Source organism: Psammomys obesus, unplaced genomic scaffold (genome assembly GCF_907164565.1).
Source record: "Psammomys obesus unplaced genomic scaffold, mPsaObe1.curated_primary_1811, whole genome shotgun sequence".
Taxonomy (NCBI): Eukaryota; Metazoa; Chordata; class Mammalia; order Rodentia; family Muridae; genus Psammomys; species Psammomys obesus.
In genome coordinates this window covers 3960964-3978996 of record NW_026585609.1, presented here as the reverse complement: position 1 = coordinate 3978996, position 18033 = coordinate 3960964, and the positions used below count along the sequence as shown (strand labels likewise).

At 42.7% G+C, this 18033-nt stretch overlaps 1 protein-coding gene across 1 annotated transcript in view; it reads right to left on the bottom strand.

Annotated features, from left to right (window-relative positions):
- The window catches only part of Eps8 (epidermal growth factor receptor pathway substrate 8), a 115270-nt gene extending 102026 nt beyond the window's left edge, over positions 1–13244 (bottom strand). Inside the window, exon 1 of the mRNA XM_055610468.1 lies at positions 13174–13244. The gene's annotated coding sequence lies outside the window, so the exon portion shown is untranslated. The remainder of the gene's footprint in view (positions 1–13173) is intronic.
- Between the last annotated feature and the right edge of the window lie 4789 nt (positions 13245–18033).

The window sequence follows — 18033 nt, the reverse complement described above, 5'->3', positions numbered from 1 at the left end:
GTATCTGAAAGAATGCAGATTGCCTCATTTTTTGAAAAACTATCAATCTTCTAAGTTGTTTTCCCCAAAGGATTAAAAATAGCAGAAATGCATGAAAATAATCACTCTCCAGTTCACTTTCAGTCATTCTGACTCGTGACAGTGAAATGAAGTCACCATCGATAGATGACCACCCAGAACTCAGGATTCTCTTAGCAAGTGGTCTTTTTAAATTTACTTGGAGGCAAATATGATTCTCTATTCCAGTAAGATGTGCTGTCCTCATAAAATAAATGAACATAACGTGGCAGATCTCCTCTGCTGGGTATTTAAGCCAGTTTCCGTCCATCTATGGAGACTGTCAGAGAACAGTCTCCAGAACACCAGGAAAACACAGCCCACAGAATCCACTAAGAAGAGCTCACAGAGACAGAAGTGGCAATCATGGAGCTTGTGTGGGTTTGCATACGTGCTCTGCATATACCTTATGGCTGCACTCCTGGGTGTTCTTGTGGGACTCCTAATAGTGAAAGTGGGGGGTGTCTCTGACTCTGTTGCTTGCTTTTGGGACCCTTTTCCTCATACTAGGTTGCCTCATCCAGCCTTGACTTCAGAGTTTGCACCTTACTGAAACGTGTTAAGTAGACATCAGTTCGTATCCCCGGGAGGCTTGCTCTTTTCTGAAGGGAAATGGAGGAGCAATGGATCTGGGGGAGAGAAAAGGTGCTGGGGGTATGGGGAAGAGTGGAGGGAGGGGAGGCTGCAGTCAGGTGTAGAGGAATGTTAAATCAGAACATGGCTGCTCTGGCAAGAGATCACATCCAAAGGACCTTCTAGGTAGGTGTGATCCAGCTGAAATACAAACATACCTTTAATCCAAGAGACAGAGGCAAGCAGATCTGAGTTCAAGTTCAGCCTAGTACAGAGCAAGTTTCAGGTGTAGAGGTACACACCTTTAATCCCAAACAATGGAGGTAAAGTTAGTTTGTAGAAGGAAACACCCATGTTTGAAAATGTTGTCTAACTGAGTGGCAGAAACAGTGACAGATCAGAGAAAGGCTTGACAAAATAGGATACGCCCAACTCTCAGAAGAGAGGGGAAAGGGAAGCTACTTAAGGGGAAATGAGAGAGAGAGGCAGCAGTTTCACTGGAACAGGAATAGAGAGACAGGCTGCAGAGAAAGAATTAGGGTGAGGACTGAATGAGCCAGGGAATGAGAAAGAGCAAGAAGATTAGAAAAGATTCCTTTGCTTTACAGAAGCTGTTCAGTTTCATGAGGTCCCATTTATTGATTGTTGCTCTTAGAGCCTGTGCTGTTGGTGTTCTGTTCAGGAAGTTGTCTCCTGTGCCAAGGAGTTCTAGGCTGTTCCCCACTTTTTCTTCTAACAGATTTAGAGTATCTGGTTTTATGTTGAGGTCTTTGATCCACTTGGACTTTAGTTTTGTGCAGGGTGATAAATAGAGATCTATTTTCATTTTTCTGCATGTGGACATCCAGTTGGACCAGCACCATTTGTTGAAGATGCTGTCTTTTTTCCATTGAATGGTTTTGGCTTCTTTGTCAAATATCGAGTATTCATAGGTGTGTGGGTTTATTTCTGGATCTTCTATGCGGTTCCATTGATCCTCCTTTCTGTTTTTATGCCAATACCATGCAGATTTTATTACTATTGCTTTGTAGTACAACTTGAGATCGGGGATGGAGATACCTCCAGATGATCTGTTGTTGTACAGGATTGTTTTGGAGATTCTGGGTTTTTTGTTTCTCCATATGAAGCTGAGAATCTTTTTTTCAAGGTCTGTAAAGAATTGTGTTGGTATTTTGATGGGAATTGCATTGAATCTGTAGATTGCTTTTGGCAGGATGGCCATTTTCACAATGTTAATCCTACCAATCCATGAGCATGGGAGATCTTTCCATCTTCTGGTTTAGAATGACAGATGGGATGTGCATTGAACGTATGAGAGGAGTCTACTGAGCGCATTGGAAAGACTCTAACTAGCAGTGTTTTCAAAGCAAAGACTCATGACCAAACCTTTGGCAGAGTACAGGGAATCATAAGAAAGAAGGGGAGTTAGTCTGATGAGGAAAGGATAGGAGCTCCACAAGGACCAAAGATATCTGGGCACAGGGTCTTTTCTGAGACTGACATGCAACCAAGGACCATGTATGAATGTAACCTAGAACCTCTGCTCAGATGTAGCCTGTGGTAGCTCAGTAACCAATTGGTTTCCCATAGTGAGGGGAACAAGGACTATTTCTAACAGGAACTCAATGACTGGCTCTTTGGCCTCCCCACCCCCCAAGGGAGGAGCAGTCCTGTTAGGCCACAGAGGAGAGCTTTGCAGCCAGTCCTGAGGATACCTGATAAAACAGGATCAGATGAATGGGGAGGAGGTCCCCCCTATCAGTGGACTTGGGAAGGGGAACGGTGGAGAGGAGGGAGGGAGGGAGGGACTGGGAGGGAATGAGGGATCAGGACACAGCTGGGGTACAGAGTTAATAAAATGTAACTGATAAGAAAAAAATAAAATACAAAAAATAAAAAAAAATAAAAAAAAGACATGCACAAAAGAAATTCTCAAGGAATTAATAAAATACTATTTTTAAAAGTTAAAAAAAAAAAGAAAGAAAGAAAGAAAAGATTGCCAGAGTTAGTTTGGGCCCAAGCTGAGCAATTCAGAGGTCCAAAGAAAGGCCAGACTGAATAAGTCAGCTGGCAGAGAAGTCTGAGCTAGAACAGCTGAGCTGAAGCAGCCAGCCCAGAGCTCAGTAGGAACAAGTAAGGGCAAGCTTATTAAGCAGTAGTTCTCAGAGGCTAAAAAAATTCTAGGCTTAGAATGTTTCATTAGAAACATGTTAGATTGTTCGGAGGCTAGAAGCTTCCAGGACAAGGCCTAGGTTAGCAGAAGGAGGCAATAAGCCTCCGAGACAACAACTACCTCAGAAGAATAAAAGTTCTTGTTATAGTCAGGAAGTATTAACAATAAGAATAAACAAATGACCAAACAAAAGTCTCAGAGGGTTCAAGAAAAGCTGTTGCATGCATGGGCACACATCTTGTAGTATACACAGCACTATCCGCCCTATTATTTGTGAAAGTGTGTGTGTGTGTGTGTGTGTGTGTGTGTGTGTGTGTGTGTGTGCACGTGCGTGCACGCGTGTTGACGCATTGCCCTGCTAGGCAGTTCTCCAACACTGAGCTACATCTCAATCCCCACATTTCAACTATTCTTAGCACACATACACTTAGCCTTATCAAAGGTTACAAAGTAGGTAGGGCTGCTACGAGATAGCCTTTAGTCACAGAGTGATTCACACACTGTGCAGCCCTGGCTTTGTTCATCAGCCCTATAAAGTTTTCGTCACAACAGCCTTGATTCATCACTTCCCAATGTTAAGAGATGGGTGAGGAAATCTGTGGCTCCCTTAATTAAGGCGAAATTACTGCACATGTATTATATAAGCACCCTGAGCATTTGTTGAGATTTTCCTGTTAGCGGGATGACTGCTTTATACACAAGATGCAGGACACGCCCTTCAGGCCGACCGAAACCTCAGATGAAGAGACACATAGAGAAACATACAAACAGCAAGCCCACACTGACAGCACAAAGAGTACCTGCAACATCAGCCTAACAATATCATATTTAGATGTAAAGCAAAGCTAGGGAGACGGTCCGGTGGTTACGAGAGCTCTCTTCTCTTCCAGGATACCCCAGTTCAGCTCAGCACCCATACCCAGCAGCCCACAACCACTCCAGCTCCTTCAAGGGCATGTGTACACATGTGGGGCACACACACACACACACATGCACACAGAGAGACACACATACATCAAAAATAAAGATAACATCTCCAAAATTTAAAAAAAAAGGTGAAGAAAGTGCCCCTTAGCATTGTGACAAATGCTTGCAGTCACAGCACTTGGAGGCTGAGGCAAGAAGATCCCCAGAAATTTGAGGTCATCCAAGGGGTTACCTAATGAGCCTCTGTCTTGGAAAAGGAAGAGGAGGAGGAAGTGGAGGAGGAGAAGGGGGCAGAAGTGGCTTTAACACAATGGCTACTTACAAGTTGGTCATAAAACCGAAGTGGCCGGTCAAGCTGGCCTCAAGCTGGTCTTCTCTTCTAAGGTCAGGAAGGCTCCATAGGGAGTTGGTATCTGATTATTTCCCAATAGAAATTAAAGAACTGGAGAAGTGAGAAGTTGTGGGAAGGTCTTTCCTAAAAAAACTGGAGAAGTGAGAAGTCACAGCAAGGTTTTCATAGGGAGGATGCGTTGAAGAACAGAGAGCTTAAGCGGAAAAGTGTGTGAAGAAGAAGGGCAGGGGTGAGGACAGGGAGGGCCAATGATAGGCTGGAGTAGATGGAGGGATCTGGAGCTCCCTCCTCCTCTGTGGGAATAGTAAAGTACTTGCCTCTAGCTGTCATGACAGAAAGCCTGACAGACAGACCCCTGGATGAGGCAGCGTGGACTTAATACAACAGACATGTGCCTAAGTCCCAGAGTGATGACACCAGCCAGAGGGTTTACAAAAAGGATCAAGAAGCCACGTGTGGTGGCCCACGCCTGTGCCTGTAATTCCAGTACATGGGAGGCGGAGGCAGGAAAATCAAGAGTTCATGGCCACCTGTGGCTACATAGTGACTCAAAGGCCAACATGGGATACATAGGACCCTGTCTGAAGGGGCTTTGGACAAAACCTGGATTTAAATGGATCTTAGCAAAGGTTGAAAACACACAAATACACAGAACATAATGTTTTCTTGGCATAGAAAGATGAAAACAAGAGGCCGATGTTCAAGTGGCAATACTGCTTCTTTGGGCTGAGATCGAGCATGACAGGACAGTGATTTTTATTCTCCCTCGTCCCCTCCACTTCCTGAGAAGTAGCCCTTTGTGCTGATGCTGTCTCAGCTATCGGAGAAGTCATGTGGTCACCCTAGATACAGAAATAATCGTCACAGTCCACGAATGAGGTGGAGGTGAAGGCGAGGGTGAGTACTGTCTACACTGCAGCATGGGAAATAGGAGGGCCGGCCCGTCGTGAGTGAGTCATGAGCAGGAGGAGATGCGTCACATCCTCAGTGGGACTAACATAAATGCTGTCACCGTGAGTGACAGACGTATGGTAAGACATCAATGGCTGTAATTCAGCAAGTGACACTTGTTTTCTGGGTTCAAAGTTCACCAGCTCCCTTCAATCACCATCTTTTTAATTTGTTCATTTTCCTCTGAGTCACCCTTCATCAACCACACAGGTACTGCTGAGGTTCCCTACGCTTCCTGTGGCTCCTTGGATCATTTAATATCTGTCTGAAGATAGATCTCGGATTCTCACAGCTCAACTTGTACTACGGGCAGCAACCAGGTCAGGTGTCTCTTTCTTTGGCTTTATGGAATGAATACATCTCCAAAAATCAACATCTAATTTTATTCTCTCCAAGACCTTTGTCTAACTTCTCACATCTCTCACTCTTAACGTCCTATGTTCACATTCGCTTTCATGTTGTAGGTATGAACTTTAAAACAACCAACTCACTATTACAGCTTGCATAGGGAAGCAAAAACTTCGGTGTTGACTCATTAAAATAAAGAATGGGTAATGCAGTTTCCTGTCTCAAATGCTGCTGTCAGCTTTCATTTGCTCCTCCCATAATGCTTCTACAAACGATAACTATTTTATACCAGCAGTGGGGAATGACCATTCCCCACCAGTTCTAAGAGGAACCATGGGATGTGGTGAAGCTCCTGCTAGCTTCCAGTGAAAGGAAATAATCAAAAAAATTAAAAGCACTGATGTAGCTAATTCTACTAAATCACTGGTTTTGCTCTCTGTCTTCCTGCTCCTTAGTGATGGAAATTTAACTGTTGCCCAAAGTGTGATCAACTGGTAATAAGAAAACACAGGTGACCTAAGCCAGAAGAATCAGGCCAACTGTTAAACGAGGCAGACAATTCATCACCATGGTAACAAGCTCAGGAACAGACATGGAAGTCAGCTCACGGGCACCATTTTGAAACCAAGGGATGACTTGGTTGTGTGCATGTATGTCGAATTCACAGTGTCCTGGGCCAAACTACTGACCGCCCAGAAGGTGAAGTTGAAGAAACCATAGCAGTGGGCCTGTGACCGCCCCAAGTCCTCCTGTACTCAAGATGGATAGTTCTTAACTAGTAAGATTCTTGGAGGATGTCAGACAAGCACATGGTCCTTGGGAATGCCCTGCTGGGTGCTGCCTTGATCCAATGAATTTGAAGGGTCTGAGGAGTCCACATGGCTCTTATAAAACGTCTTACAGAACACAAAGCCCAAGGACACGGGCTCTGCTGTTTGCATTTCAGTCCAGTAAGTTTATCCTGAATGCAAAAACAATGTTTTAGATCTGAGATTCCGGGAGGCAAGCACGACCGCTGCTCCAGAGATGGTGTTTGCAGAAATGCTCAATGTTCAGGATGTTTTGATAGTCGGCTTTGGACATAAATTCCAAGGAAATAAAAATGTGCTGAAAACACGCAGTTAAGAAAACAAAGAGGTTTTGTTAAATATTAGTTTCAGATGAGTTTACTTTGTTTTTGTGCACATGTGTAGAGACACTATGTAGGTAAGGCATACATGTGGAGGTCAGATGACAACTTGCTGGCCCCCTGGTAGAGTTCGTATTTCTCTATCATTTCTGATATATAATTTTGCTGAATACCAAATTCTACACCATCAGTTTGGGGTGGGTTTTCTGATACTCTGGGACCAGTTCTTCAGAGCCTCTTAAAACAACAGGAATGAAATTCTTACCCCATCCTTCTAAAAGTGAAGCTGTCTCCTATGCCCTCTGGCTCCTTGTCTCTGATTGGAGGATTCCTATAGATTGAAGAATGCTTGCTACCTGTGGGTGTTAGGGCATCTGTCATAATTTTGGAAAGTTCTCAGCTATTTCTTCTTCAAATGTTTCTTTGGACTCTTTTTTCTCATGATATTTCCATTATGCATTGAGTATGCCCTCTCTGGTTGTCTCAAGGTTTTAGATATTCTGCTCAGTGATTCTTTTTTGGTTTGTTTTTAGTTTTTTTTTGTTTTGTTTTGTTTTGTTTCGTTTTGTTTTTCCCCTTTTCTCTTTGCTTCTCAATTGGAAAAGTTTCCATTTCCTTCTTCAAGTCCAAGAATTCTTTCTTCAGTCCTCAGCACACTATTTCTGGAAGCAATCGAATCAAAGAAAACAGGGTATTTCTGAGACAGCAATTTTTGATATTTTTAACACAGCTTTAATTATATCCTACAGATTTGGATAATTTTGGTATATCCTGCTTTCATTTTCATTTGGTTTAATGTATTTTTAGTGTGTGTGTATGCTCATGGTGTGCGTGTGGGTGTGTTATATGTATGTGTGTGTAGAAGGGAAGTGTATGTTCATGGGTGTGTCCATGTATGAGAAGACCAGAGAACAGCGTTAGGTGTCTTCCTTGATCACTTTCCACTGTATTCTTTGAGACAAGGTCTCTCACTGAACCTGGTCCTCATCTTCTCAGCTATCCTGGATGGCCAGGGCCCTCCAGTGAGTCCCCTAGCATCACTTCCCCAATGCTGGGACTATATTTTATTTATTTATTTCTCGAGACTTTCTCCTTAGCCTAGGCATTATTCAGACATGTGTTGCGTATTTCTGGCACTTTGGAGACTCCCCTGACATCTTTGCACTGTTGTTTTATAGTAAATTCCTTGGTATTCAATGAACGCATTCCCTGTGATCCCAATCCATATGATGTATGAAGGTATTCATTAAAAGGTCTACTTCCTATGACTAACTCCCCCTACTTCCTGTGTAATTTTTCCAATCCTCCAGGGCCAGGAGCAAAGGAGCATGCCTGGAACCCTAGCACATTCAAGACAGAGGGTAGAAGGATCATTTTAAGTTCAAGACCAGCACAACCTCCATAGTGAGTTATAGGCCAGTCAGAGATACATAGTGAGAGCCTGTCTCAAGCCTGTGAGTCCGTACACGTGTGGGCATTCATATGGCATGTGTGTGTATGTGTGTAATAAGCAACACATGTCTAAATAATAGTAAGTGTGTACAACTCATAGTATATCTCCAAAGACTTGGAATCTAAAGTGGCTCCCTATTGGCTATGATCATGATCTTTCCTTCTCCCCGCCTTCCATCTCTCCTTCTCTCCCACCTCTTCTCTCCTATCCACACCTTCTGTCCCATCCTCTTTTTGTCTTTACAGGCCTAGCTCATATTTTATTCTTTCATTAAAATCCCAAGGACTCTTCTAGTTCCCAGAGAACACTTCCCTGGAATCTGAGCCCTCCCATTCCATGCACATACATTCCTTTTAACATATACTGAGGTTATAGTCTGAAAGGGATTTAAATTTCTAAAATCTATGTATCAGACTCTATTCACTACTGAGTGACAGTTCATTTAAGATAACTTTCCATTTTCTGCTTTTTTCAAAAAAGCAGGTATGTTGGTCTTGCTTTCTGACAACCAGGGAAGTAGCTGCTTGGACACAAGTAGTCCTTGTCTGAGGGCACACAGAGGCAGGCTTCCCATTCAGACCTTGATAACTCTAAGATGTCTGCTGCCAGCCACTATGACGAGAATAAATTAAACACCACTTTGCGTCTTTTGGATCCCACGTTGCTGCTTTATAGTACTACGTATCACACCACATTCTCCAAGACAATTTGAAAAATAAAACTTTTTCAAGCTCTGCTGGCTCCAGATCACTGGAACCTGGAGGCAGCTTCAAAGCCAAAGCTTTGAGACAAACAACCCTGATTTTGTCTGTGAAACTAGGAAATCTTTGAAGACAGAACCTTCATTTCTTCTGGTATGTTTTCTGCATTTGCTGCCTCGGTTACTAAGGAAAATCACAGACCTGACAATCAGACACGCTGCTAATGGATACAGTGTGGGCTGGCCTCTGCTACTCATCAATACTCACTTCCTGTTGTTCTATAACAAATTCCCCAGAATAATCACATTCCAAGGTTATGATTCAGCCCACATCTATTTCACCCCCTCAGAAAACAGGTGCTTCTCCAACATGGCCACAAATGTGGAGACAAATTGTGTATTGTTTTTTTTATCTACATATAAATAAGAAAGTCGTCACATGTACAAAACGCTATCACCTCTAAAATTCAATCGTAAATGATGCCTCCACACAGCAGTCAGTATATTCTGTTCACTGATTTCAGAAACGAATGTCAGGCAGGAAGTTCTGTCAACAATATGCATTACAGGATCTTAAAGGCTTGTCTGTACATAACAAGGAAATTAACCTTTCGGAGAAAATAGGAAACATTCTAGGCAATTGTGACATGAAATTTTTTTTGGTTTTTTGCTAGTTTTATGAAATCCTACAAACAGAATACTTGTAATGTTTAAAATAAAATATTAAAAATTTTATTTTTAAAAATTAAAACTGAAAACATAAGCCTTGAAGTCAGGCTTCTATCATTAAAACTGTTTTTGCTGACACCCAGCTTTTTAGACTTATGTGAACTCCAAGCTAGAATGGAACATACTAAAATATTTTCTGAACAGAACAGGGTGATTATTTTTTTCTAGTGTTCTTGCTGAAATGATTTCATTTTGTCTTTAAGCAAGAGTCAGAATTTCCAACCAGGCCCTAACTCAGCAGTTAGATGTATTCTGCCCCCATAGCCTGCACTTTTAGAGTCTGAAACACAAGACGGAGATGAACCGTGTGTATGTGTTTGTGTGTAGACAAAGCAAGCTGCATGATTAATCACCATATGTCTGGATGTTTTGTTGTTGGTTTTGCTTGGGTATTTTGGGGGGGCTGGTGCTCGGGATGAGAACCAGGAATTTAGGAGCTAAGCAAGCACTGTGCCTCTCAGCCACAGCCTCAGCCCACTGTGTCTCCTCTTGACAAGCCTGACTTTGAGGTGGAAACGTTTACCTTGTGTATAAAAAAGAAACACGAGCTGAAAGGTTTTGGTAATTCTATTTTTTTTAAAGTTGATCTGAAAGAATGGAAATGTACAGTCGATCTCCATACTTCATATAACCCCAACATGATCCCCAAACAGTTCAGAAGTGACCAATTAGGCCTGTGTCTCTGAAGCAGCAGTAATGTCAGTCAGGTAAGGAGACACATGGTCAAGCCTGGACTTACTGGTCTTAACAAGTGAGAATAGTACAGTCTCTCGAGATGACCTGTGCCAACAGGTCTTTATCAAAGCACATTGATTTGCAGAAAGTCCACCTAAACAGAACTTCCTTTGGGATGACTATGAGGAGAAACGGGGCCGGCTGCAGATATCTGTAACTGGCACTTTCACTCTGTCCTCTCTCTAGACCTTATCACTGAATCCTAACAATTTCTACACAGGTTCACATGGTACCATCTTACCGCTATGACCCCACAGGCTCAGATACGGTGCATACCAGAAGCTTTAAGAGTATCCAATGAAGGAGACTATGAACATGAGACATTCCCCTTCCTATACTCATTTTCTAAATAAAAAAGCAACTGGCGGATGACCTTTACACCCATTGCTTTGAAATCACCGATTCCTTTTGGTCTTGATGGAACACAAAGAGAAAACAAGAATCAACACTTATTAAAGGCAGGAAAGACTCTGGTTTGCAACAATGGAAAGAATCTGGTAAACTACAGAAACACAAAGATGACCAGTTGATTCAGCCAACCAATAATTTAGAGGGTCAGTGGACAAAATTTAAAACCATTGAGCCTACTGTGATCTTAAGGATGCAGTGTTCATCATTTCTTAAATCCTGACTGCTATTCCTCAGTTGCTAAGGGAGGAGCCAGGTAAACTGGGTGAAAACAATACGACATTTTGTTCTAGATCCATAAATAGTCACGCGGTCCTCGAGACAGAAGATGGCCAAACAAACTATCTACAAAAGAATGACAAGCCTCAGAAAAAAATCTTACTATCATCAGACCAGTATCTGTGAAACTAGCTACTAGAAAGAAGTACAGGAATCCTGCTCTCTAAATAGAATCTGGCACATGCAAAAAGTCTTCAGCCTACCTTCTAAGAGAACGAGGAAGCGTGGGAATGTGTGAAAACCTGAGCCCACACAGACAGAAGACCACATGTGCCTAGTGGGCTGAAGAGTAGCAACAGAAGTAAAGGAAGTAAAAAAAGACACCAAACACAAATATTGACGGCGATAAGGAACGCCTACTTGGTCTTCCCAAGCCTCGTAGTATGTGCTTTGGGGCATCCAGATGAATGGCTCAAACTAGAGAAGGGAAAAGGCAGAAACTTTGCTTTTCCACAATAGGAGAATGAAAGCCACTGAGAATACCATGAGTGTGGTTTTAACAGATCATTTTCATAACCTGGAGGTTCAGAATTCCCACATTCTAGGAGTGTCATGCCTGCTTTCAAGACCATGCAGTCATTTCAATTCCTCTTCTCACACTATTTCCCACCTCCCTCTTCTTTCCCTCTGCACAGTCACTTAGCTGCAGGCCTTGGACACCATCTCACTACTGCCCTAAGGCTATCAGACTAAAACAACACTGGAATTTTTCATGCCGAGCAAGGTTCTCGGCACATAATTGATGACTCTCGTTTGATTCCCTGTGTCAACTCACCATGTTGACACCTCCACCTCCCAGTTTTTTCAGACGCATAAAATCCAGTTTATTCTCATAGTACCAACAAGGTAAGTGAGGTGAACAACCATATCCCATGTTAAAAACAGACACAGTGAGACAAAGCCATCAAGGCCCCAGAGTGACAACGCAGAAGGGCATCTGAGGCAGCCAGGAAGTTACTAATGAGGCGCTCTGGACCCTCAGCCTGCAGCTCTCACCAGCATCCTCATAACAGCGTCCTGTAGATACCCAGCATGTACTCCTGAGCTCAGGAAAATAACAAAGCGGTCTAAAGACGAGCAGATGACACAGAAAAGAAGGCGGCGCGGGAATAGAAGAATCAGGTGGTGTGGTGGTATACCAGCTGTCTAGGTATGACAGGACTGCTGTGCTCACAAACTCACAGCAACTGTGTTAACCTGCGCAAGACCTACACAAGAGCAAGCCTGCCGACAGCCCAGCATGGAGGGGGCAGCAGCTCGCAGGGCCCCATACCAACTGAAGAGCTATTGGTAGTTAATGCCTACTGGTAGAAGAACATTCACTTTTCTTTGGGATTGTGGCATCTGATAAGCTATCTGTGCCCTACTGGTTGGCCTCACAACAATGTACATACAGGCAACACTAATAGATTCAATAGTTACATATTTTAAATAAATAATAGAAGGACATGAAGTTGAGAGGGAGATGTGTTGGGAAGGGCTAGGAAAGAGTAAGGAGTGCATATGACCAAGGTACATTGTATATACTAATGATATTTTCAAAGAACTTAGAAAAAAAAAGTCTGGACTCAACAGGCATGGTGGTGCATTTCTGTAATCCCAGCACTCAGGGAGGCAGAGGCAGGTGGATCTCTGTATGTTTGAGGCCAGCCTGGTCTACAAAGCAAATCCAGGACAGCCAAAGCTTTACAGAGGAAACCCTATCTCAAAAAACAAACCAAAACAAAAAGTTTGGGCACATCAACATTGCCATTTCCTCAGGGCTGGGAGAGGGCCTCACAGCTCCTGGAGGGCCTGTTAACAGTTAATGGCTACTGCCAGGGAAGAGGTGTCACGTGGCTCAGTTCTGTAGCCACTGAGAAGCCGCTCATGCTGCCGTAAGTACGTACCCTCCAACACATGCTCATGTCAGCAACACTTGTTAAACTCGCTGAGTCACACAAAAAGCTATGAATGGAGAGGGAGTGATGTCAAAAGGGGTTTGAATGGGAGAGGGAGAAGGGGACAAGAGAGAGTAATCGAGGTATGGACATAACTAAAACCCATCCATCATAGACATGAATGAAGCATCGATGATTCCAAAACACATTCACAAAGAAATAATAAGTGGCTTCCATGTTTTGAGCCAGGGTCTCTTGTGTGTGCCCAGCTTTCTATCTAGCCAAAGATAACCTTGAATTTCTGATCCTCCAGCCTCCACCTCCACCTCATACTCATTGGGATAATGAGTCTGAACCCCCACACCTAGTTTATACAGTGCTGGCGAGGGAATCCAGGGCTTGGTACGTGCTACGCAAGCATTCTACCAACGGAGCTACATCTCCAGAGAATATACCAGTTATTCTGCAAGCAGACTCACCTCAAAGATAAAAACGATCTCCAATTCTCGTGCTTCTGCTTCAATCCACCAAGAGCTGTATTACATATAGGTGACCTGCATTTAAAAACAAATGACAATGGTAAAACATTCATTTTGACAGTATGCAAGCAATAATCACTTTTGCATAATAAATGCTTTATTCTCTTGCATTTCTGCTTCTTTTTATCTAAGTTCATAATAAAGTTTGTGGCAAAGGTTATGAGGAAAGGAAGCATGAAGTGGGAGGGACCGGGGAAAGCACGCAAGAATTCACTCTCATTTAACCCTTGTAGGATCTGAGAGGTTCTGTACAGGCTAATATTTTAAGTGGGATTTGAATGCAACAAACCTCAAATACAACAGATATCTTAAGTTGCATATTTTAATATTTCCTAGCATTCTATCAACTATAAATAAAAGAGGCCTATTTACATATTTACATACAACTGCACAGGTGTGTTCAATCCAAGACGTTTAGACAAACACAGAAACCAAGATATTTAAATTACATGCCATTATTTTAAAATTCCATGTAATTTATGATAATATAAAATGTTTTTGAGGGACTAGGGAAATGGCTCAGTTGGTAGCCATACAAGTATGAAGAACTGAGTTCAATCCCCAGCACCCATGTAAAACTGGACCCAGTGGCACATGCCAGTGGCCGCAGTGATGGGGCTGAAGAGAAAGATCCCCAGGATCTGCAGGCCATCCAGTCTCCCTGACTCAGTGAGCTCAGGGTTCAGGAACTCTGTGTCAAAAAACAAGGTAGAGAGTGTTCAAGGAAGATGCTTGATACACTACATACATGTATACCCATCCATACACACTCAAAGCATTCAAAACTATTTACCATCTTGAAATTTTCATTTTTCAAAAACCCTGCTTTCATTTGTGTGGCTACATATCTAGAAAATCTACCTGTCTGTGAATCTCAAGTTCATGTTACTAGACTAACCTGAGAAGTGAAACATTACTACAATTAATGGAGATTTTAAGAGACTCAGGCCCAATAACTAGAATCGGCAATATATGATAAACAATTGATTACATACGGCTCTTCCCTCAAGCAGCTCAAAGCTCTGCAAGAAATGCTGCCAAACACAGATACAACTGTTGATATTTCTTGGTAACATAAGAGAGCATCAGCAAGAGTCGCACCAGGTTTGGCCTCTGAATGACATTAACAGCTACCAATACTCAGCGTGCACACTGTATCAGTTCAAGGGTTGGGAAACAGCAACATTAAGCAGGCTGGATCATATAAAACCAGCCTCAGAGGTTTCATCTCTTTGTTGCACAAAGCAACTGGCATTGAGCCTGCGCTGTGCAATCAGCTCCACACTCTTCCTATGCATGCCTTCAATCATCTCTACAACAGCCCTTGGCAGGAGGCTCTTCCACTAGCCCGATGTGACAGAAGAGGAAACGAGTCTCACCGACATTGAGTCACTTGTGTAATGGTCACTGCAGAAGTAAACTCTGAAGGCAGGAGAGTCTGTCTTCAAAGCTCATGCTCCCATGTTTGGTCCCAGGGCTGGCTAAGTAGGTGACAGGGTCACCGAATCCTCAGAAGTTGTATTCCTCAATGCACATCAAGTTGACTTCAATTAGAAGTCAATGCCAAGAAGACCTCTGTGAGGCTACTAACACATTGGACACTGAATATCCAGTAGTGCTTGGGCTATGATAATAAAATTATAGTCAAACCTTTTAGAAGCAGTAATTGACAAAAAATATGTAATCGAAATTGGCCTGACTTCTTATGGGAGGATACAAACGAAGTTATAGCCGAGCATGGTGGCACGAGACACTGGAAGGTCACACCCAACCTGGCCTATATGGTGAGTCCTTGATGCAAACACAAACAATAACAACAACAATCTGAAGCAGGACAAGAACCAAGCAAGATGTCCCAAGGATTACCAACCACTGAAGTTGTGATTATACCGGGTTCACTATATTAACATATATATATATATATGTGTATATATATATATATATATATATTTAAAACACATATATTAAGATATATATAATCTAGTCATAATGTAGAAATGATAACATATATCGTAATACATAAAAATAATATATATAAATAATAATACATATGATACTATCTATATCATAATCTGTATTATGATATAGATTAAAAACAAGGAAATAGATGTAAAAACTGGTACCTTATGTATTACAAAAGAAACGTTAAGAAATAGTAATTTAAAATGTAACCGCATGATCCCAGAAGGTAAAATAGTTGTTTTCACCAAGTAATAACAGTATCCAATGCTTCAACTGTGTTCCTCCTAAGAGCTCACTTGCATTTTGTTTGCTAGTAAATGCTAATGTCTTTATTAGGAATAACAGTACCTCAAAAACAGCAACTTCTCTGCAAAGTAATGATTGTTTATTACAACAGTTGCCAGGCTGTAAGCGTTTGGTTCTGTTGGTGGTTGGTTTCTTTAAGGCTTGTAAGCTTTCTTATGAGCTTTCTACTATCTGAAGCAAGTTCTGGATCCTTCAGCTGCAAGTGAGGAAAAACTTTCTTCCATTCAATGTGGAGAGACAGATTCAGGTCGGTAAAGTGAGCATTCCAGGACCAGCAGTGAAATCCTCTGGTGTGCGGTCATGCTTTAATACGGACCATTATGTGCATGAAATATCTCACATACTTTAATATTTTATATAAACTACATTATTCTCAGTGTCTAATGTTAAATATGTAATAGCAAATTTTCTAATTGTCAGCACCTACTTATTTTTCTGATGTTTAACGTTATTTTTATGCTAGCTAACGTTAAACTCACTTCTAAAACAGCCAGGAAAATTCATCATGGTTGTTAATGAACATCAAGAAACATATTTGAAGCCCTTCTGCATATTGTAGCCTGGAGTAGACTTTATGTAACCAACAAGATTTTGTCTGAAATTTTTACTGATCTAAATTGTAGTCCAGGCATAAATGTCACTAGAAAACTTTAAAGAGAACTTCTGTGATGGCTGATTTGGCTTTCATTTTCACACACCTGGGAACAGGGAACTTCAACTGAGGAACTGTAGACATCAGATTAGCCCCTGGGGGTGTCTTTGGGAGCATTTCCTTCAATTCTAATTGTTGTAGGTAGACCCAGCTCACGCTGGTGGTCCTGGGGGAGAGGAGAAGTGAAGAGCGGACAGGAGAGCTAACTGGACCGCAAGCAGCTCCCGCCTCTGCTCCTGCTTGCGTCCCTGTCCTCATGTCCTTCAATGATGGACTATAACCGGACATCTAAGCCAAGTAAAGCCTTTCCTCTGGAGCTGCTTTCCATCAGTGTCTTATATCACAGCAACAGCAAGGCAAACTAGCCGGCTTCTTCCAGTAGATACCTAAAGTTACAATTTCAGAACACCTAGAGAACCTAGACTAAATCACACCCCAATAAATCATTGTACTTAGTGATCAGCCTCCTATGGTTATAAACTCCCCACCTTCAGAAATAAAGTCTCAACAAAGAGCACTCCCTGGGTCCATGGGAAGAGACTCCTGCGCCATTTCCACCATGTTGCAGCAACATTTGTTGGCAGATCTATCTCAGAGTCAGCTGTAAATGCCAAGAGGAGAGTGACAGCAGTCCCTCCAGAATGCCTGGGAGCAGGAGTTTAATAAAGGCTTGGGGGATCCACACTTGAGTACACCCGACTCCCAGGACTTGTGGGTCAAATCTGCTATGGTCTGATTGTGTCTCCCAAATGCTCACAGACAGGAGGCCTGGTTATAAAGTGCCCAACCCCAGGTACCTTGTTAGCATCAAAAAACAGAGTCTTCATCCAAAGCCATGAGGTGGTGCATAACTAAAGATGACGTGTGGAAGCCTACCAACCTGGGGCTAGAATCTCACACCTTCGCCTGGGTTTCCCCTCCGCCCCTCAGTCCACAGAGGCCACATATTCTTCAGCTCATTCCTATCCAAAACAGACTGTGTGTCTGAAATCAAGGTTTCCTAGACCTAGAGCCTTCAATATGCAGTAACTAATGCTTGGTTTTCCCCTTTGAAATATTTTCAGTTAATTCATACATGCATACAATGAATGTATTTTGATTATTTTCATTCCCAGTTCCTCCCCGGACTTCCCTTAGACCTACCCTGCCCCTCCCAACTTTATGCATTGTTTTTTAAAGTTTCTTTCTTCATGTACTGCACTGATGTTTTGTCTGCATGTATGTCTGTGAGAATGTCGGATCTTGGAGTTTCAGACAGTTGTGAGCTGCCATGTGGGTGCTGGGAACTGAACCCCGGTTCCTCTGGAAGAGCAGTCGGTGCTCCTCTCGGCTGAGCTATCTCTCCAGCACTGTTTTTTAACAGCCCACCCGGTCTAATAAGTGTTGTCCCTATCAATGGTGTGGAGCCACCCACTGGCTCATGCTCCAGATGCCAGGAGCCACACCCTTAAAGAAAACCAATCTCCTTCCCAGAAAAGTCATCAGCTGCCACTTGCTCCTCAGCTGGGGTGGAGGCTCATGAGCCCCTCCCTCTCACTCTGCTCTGTAATGTCGCCTGGCTTGATCACTTATCACGTGCAAGCCCTATGCAGGCAATCATAGCTGAACAGCTAATGCTTCTTCCTGAGTTACCACATCAAGCACATGATACATGTTGGACCATGTCATCTTCGCAGTCACCCGATGCTATAGTGAAGAGCTGAGGTCTAAGGACGTTATAAAACCTGTTCAGAGTCTCAAGGTCACTGGCAGGACTTGCAATCTCTATCAGGACACTGTTAGTTTGGGGGCATCAATTTCACTGCATTAAGGGATACCTCTTCAGCCTGGTGGAGCAATGTTTCTGGGTGTGCCGGCAACCATGTGTCTGGAGGTCAGTC